The following is a 5,950-nucleotide window of genomic DNA, read 5'->3' on the forward strand; positions in this document are numbered from 1 at the left end:
GCAAGAATCAGGGAAGCAAAAGATGTAGAACAGTCCTTCACACTCCTTAACAAAATGGCCTTGTAGAAAGGATGAATAGGACCATTCTGGAAAGAGTCAAGTGCATGCTTCTTGAATCAAGAATGCCAAAGAGTTTTTGGGGAGAAGCTACCAGTACAACAATTTATCTTATAAATAGATGTACCTCTTTTACTTTAAACTACAAAAAACCCATGGAAGTTTGGTATGGAAGGCCTACAAATTATTCAAATCTGAGAGTATTTGGTTCTGTGGCCTATGCTCATGTCAAGGAAGGAAAACTAGAACCAAGGGTAGTGAAGTGTGTCTTTGTAGGATATCCTAAGGGAGCGAAAGGTTACAAACTATGGAAGCTTGAAGTAGTAGTGATGGAGAAGGTGAGGAGGAGTGATAGTTGACTTCTCCTTAGCTACTCCTTAAACTCGGATCTTCTTCAAAGGAGATTGAACACGAAATAATGAACCAAAGAAGGAGGAAGTATCACGGATGGAAGAGGCTTAAGCCTTGGATGGAAGCATCCAAGCTTAAGGTGCAAGGGAAAGCTCACTTCAAAGAGGAGGAAAACCTAGTAGGGTTCCTAAGGTGAAGCTTTCTCTCATGGTGACTCTTGAACGAAATTTGGCTGAATAAGCTCTCAAATTTCATTATTCTCAAAAGTGAATACAAAAGGTGAAAGAAAGGCTTAAGTATGCACGGAATTGTGACCCATAGGTGCCTAAACTAAAGCCTCACAAATTGGCGCCTAAAGTTTGAATTCAAATTTGAAATTTGAATTCAAACTTTGGTGCACATGTGTAAGTCCAAAAATTTAGGTACCAAGGTGCATTTAGGTTTGATTTGAAAGTTATTTAGGGTTAATTTGAGTGGCACATGTTCAACCACCCATGGTGCTAAACATGTGACTCAAATGTAACTTAAATGACTTCCAAATTAAACCTAATTTAACCTAATTAGCATACTTTAGTATTCCTTGTATTTTCCTATTCTAATGACCTAATTACATTGGTCAAACAATTACAATGGAAAGGAAAAATTACAAGAATGAAAATGAGCCTAATATTGGGTAGCAAAAGCCCAAAGGCCCATGAAGCCCAAAACTAGGCCCAACAAGCCTAAAACCTAAAATGCTACTCTATGTGGTCCAAAATACAAGACCAAAATATATTCAAACTATGCTAACAAAAATATAATAAGAATGTTAATAACAAGATAGGCCCATGTTGAAACTTGGTTTGGGCCTTCCAAGCCCATAGGGCCCATAGGGCCCATTGGGCCTTGACTGGCCCAATCTTCCATGTCTAGCCCACTCCTCTTGGATCTTTGAGTATGTCACCTCTTGCACTCCAAAGCATGATTCCATCATCCCCTCCCTCTTGAAAAGGATTTGTCCTCAAATCTCGAGGATGAATGGAAGAAATATCAACACCTACATGTATAACATACAATGGATAAGAGATGAAAGTTTCATAAATCCTAAGAGGAGTCCTTCTATCGATCCTAAGAAAGAAAAATAAACTATCAAAATTAGACTCCCTAAAAATAGAAATAGGCTCCTCTTCTAAGCATAACCTAGAAGTAAAACCTAAAAATGTAATAACACTATGGCTAAGACAAGAATGATTTTTAAACACTACAACATCTTGCCTAAAATATCCTAAATGGCATCCTAGGTTTTTCCAAAAGTATAAAGAAAAGATAACTAGAAAACGCCCTAAACAATTTTGGATTTGGTTGTTTACTAGATACTCAGAATCATATAAACTATATTTGTCTTGTAGGGAAGGAGTCATATTAAATTTAAAAGAGTAAGAACTTCCCATAAGAGCAAACATAGAATATAGATTATTACAAGTTGTATCTATCAAACAATGAAAACCAAAAATTGGGTGCTTTATTAAGACCAGAAAAATACTTCCTCCCTTGTGCACCTTCAAGGAAGTAGTATAAGAAGTTAAACTAGAACTAGTCCACTCCTTCTTCACTATATCTCTAAGTTGAGAATTCTTGGTTTGAAGTTTATTTTGTTTCTCATTCTCAACTTTAAGATAAGTGGCAGCATTAGGATAAGAGTCAAGACTTTTATGAATAAAGAGCGTTCTTTTTAAGGTTTGTTTAGTAATGAAATAACTCTCCTTGGTCACAATTGTCTTAGTGGAATCCCCTTTATCCACACTCTTCCCTAAGAGATTTTCTTTCTTTTCTTTATTTCTTTTTCTTTTCATTTGTTTTTGATCCTCAAACACTTGGGGTGGTGTTAAAGGATTAAAAACAATTTCTTTATTTTTATGAGTGAAGGATATTTTGTTAGTAAGGCCATCATGTATAGTATGTTTGTCAAATTGCCATGGCCTACCAAGAAAAATATGACAAGCTTCCATAGGGATCACATCACATAAAACTTTGTCTTTATAATCCCCTATAGAAAACTTGACCTTCACTTGTTGATTTACCTCTAATTCCTCACCTTCATTGAGCCAATGAAGTTTATAAGGTTGAGGATGAGGAATGGTGGTAAGGGCTAACTTGTTAACCAACCTTGTGCTACAACAATTAGAACAAGAACCACTATCAACAATGAGAGAACAAGATCTTTTAGAAACTAGACATCTTGTGTGAAAGATGTTCTCTCTTTGTGATAGTGATGTGGGACAACGTTGGCTTCCAAGAAGCCTTTTAATCATGAGAAGATCACCATCAACAGGATATAGCTTTTCAATTTGATGATCTTCCTTCCTAGTCTCACTATCACTTGAAGTGGTAGAGCTAGATTCATCAAGACTACTATAAATGTCTTGTCCTCTCAAAATCATGACCTTTTTAGTTGGACATTGAGAAGCTATATGGCCTCTCCCAAGACATTTAAAGCATTTGATGTCACTAGTTTTACTACTTGAAGTGACAACATTTTTATTTTTATCCTTTTCTTTTTCTATTTCTTTTTCTTGACCCTTACTAGAGTTTTTAAAAGAGTCATATTGACCCTCCCTCTTGTAGTCTTTCTTGATATAAGAGTTAGCTTGAGTTTTTCCTTTAAAAGAATCTTTCCTCAAATTTTGTTGTTCCACCCTTATACAAAGTTGGACCAAATCATCAAGGTCCCTATAAGGAAGTAACTCAACCCTATCTCTTATATCAAAATTTAGACCACTTAAAAACCTAGCAATGGTCAAACTTTCCTCTTCCCTTATTCCAGCCCTCATGAGATATAACTCCATTTTTTGTCTATACTTCTCCACACTCATGTTCTTTTGTTGGAGTCTTTGGAGCTTATCCATAAGCTCCCTACTATAATAAGAAGGTATGTGTCTTCTTCTCATAGCACTCCTCAACTCATTCCAATAAGTAATAGGAGGGTCATTGTGAAGTCTTCTCTCTCTCTCCAAGGATGTCCACCAATACATAACTTGTCCTTGGAAAGCTAGGGTGGCTAGGGAAACTTTTCTCTCCTCACCTACTTTATGACAAGTGAAGATTTGCTCCACTTTTATCTCTCAATCCAAGTAGGCATCTACATCCTCTTTACCATGAAAGTAAGGGAGATCAACCCTTGATTCCCTCACTTTGGGTTCCTTAATGACTCTTCTAGGATGGGGTTGGTAATAATCATCAATTTTCAAACTACCCATATCTTCTTGGCTAGAAGAGGCACTGGAACCTTTGGTAGAACTCTTTGAGGAACTTTTTTGACTTTTACTTTTATTTATTTTTTTCAAAATTTTTTCTTCTCGTTGCTTAATCTTTTGTATCTCTTCCTCTAAAGCAATAAGTTGTACTTCTCTTTGAATCTTTTCTTTTTGTTTTTGAAGTACCTCTTCATGCTTCCAAAGTTTTAGTGCTTCAACCTCCTTGATAATTCTTTTAAAACTTTTAGGAGTTTCAAAGTCACTACTACTTTGAGAATGATGACTCATGATTAAGCAATAAGAATTTATATGCTATGCAAAAAGATATAAAATGTTTTTGTTATTTTCTAGGAATGAAAATAGCACTTGGGAGTCTAAGTGTACAAGTTGCACTATCAAGGGAGGTGAGCTACAAAGAACCACTTAATAACCAAGCCTTTTCAAGTGGAAATCACTAAACTCCTTTGTGGTACTTCCAATTCCCCAAAACTTTTCAAAAAAAATTTTGTATGTTTTTCACAAATTGTTTGTTCTTGAAACTAACTAAACGTGAGCAATTAAAACTACACAATTCTAGACGAATTAGGGCAGCAAAATTAAACACAATTATGGACAATAAACTTAAAAGAAGCAAGGATAAGTAGCTAGTCGTATAACCCTAAGTGGAAGCTTGAAACATATGAAATTTCCAAGCCACTTCCACTAGTACTACACGTGAGAAGGCTATCAAGGAGTTAGATATACCTGACCAGCTTCTTAATACTCCCTCCAAGCTTTACAAATTGGTTTAAAAATACAAAAGACATTGTAAAATTTAAACTAGCCTAGAAAGCAATAAATGGCGGTTTTGGTGACCAAGTTAGTGACGGATTTTGTTGTCCAATGTCTAACACTTGTGTGAATGTTTTAATCCGCCACTAACCCCTGAATAATGATGCTCCTGGACCTGCACAATAAACACAACAAAAGAAATTAATGGTGGCTGCTCACAAGGTGAAAGGAATGGTCACTCAAGTGAAGGAATTTTAAGGAGAAGTTTGGTCACTAAATTAGGTCAAATTTTGTGGTATTAGTGTCCAAAACTTTCCTACTCTTTGTTGAGTCAATGCTTGATCCTTAAGCAAGGATTTGAGGCCACTTCCAGCACAGGGAATTTAATGAAAGAAAACTAGACAAGCAACAAAGCACAATTTGAAAATCTTATACCAAAAAGAAGAGTAATAGGTGTAAATGACAAGACTCAAAGAAGATCAACAAGTAAAACTGAAAATTAAGACTCCAAAGAAAGCTAGCACATAGTTAGGAAAGTTCCTAGATAGGTACTAGAGTAGATGAACAACACACAAAAAATTGAAAGCAATTGGATAAGTATAAACCAAATAGTAGTCAAAACAAGCCAAGGAATCAAGTATTTTTTGTCAATGTACACCTCTCGACTTTTTCAATTTAAATTGCTTTATCTATTTTTTTTAATTCTTTCTTTTTCTATATTCAAATTAAGATTCCAGAGAAGGTATTTGCCTTTTGTTTCAAATTTTTTTATGATTCCAAGCTATAGAAACCGAGACTACAAGTTAACCAAAAATTCAAGTGAAAATGATAAAACTAGTGCACTAGTCTTTAGGTTTTGTGTTTGGATTCCTTTTGTACTCTTTTCTTTTGAACTTTTGAAACTTAGGCTCTGTTTATGTCTCTGTTTTCAGCCTCTTACTTCTTTTTTTTTTTTTATAAAATTTGAATCCACAAAGTTAGTGCACTAGAAGTAAGATTAAGCACTTGAGATTTTAGGTAACACAAATTTTCTTAAGATTTTTTTTTAATGGAAAGTAATTTGAAAACTTAAGTACATAATGGAAACCTAACTCTAAATAAATTTGCTAGAACTAGTAGCAAATTATGAACACAATAAGGCAAAAGAAAAAGCACATATAGGTAGGCACAATAGAACACAAACCGAGAGCAACAAATGATGAACAATGCACTCAAAAACAAAATTAGGTCAACATGCTATTCAAGGAATTCTTAAACATATAAGGACTAAACAAACATTCTAAGACAAAACATGGATTCAAAACCAAAATCTAATGCAATGCATGTAGTCCAATCACGGACACATACTAGAATGGAGAGACTCAAAGAAATTCAAAAAAAAAAGCACAAGCTAATAGGTCCTAAACATGTTGATTGTGGAAGAAAATTCAAAAACAATCAACCAATGGATCTATGGAACAAAATGTGATTCAAAACATATAGATCCGAAAAGAAACTCAATCAAGACAATTAGAACACAAAGAACACACTAGAACACA

The sequence above is a fragment of the Cajanus cajan genome, chromosome 2, assembly GCF_000230855.2.
Source record: "Cajanus cajan strain Asha chromosome 2, NIPB_CcT2T_4, whole genome shotgun sequence".
Lineage (NCBI taxonomy): Eukaryota > Viridiplantae > Streptophyta > Magnoliopsida > Fabales > Fabaceae > Cajanus > Cajanus cajan.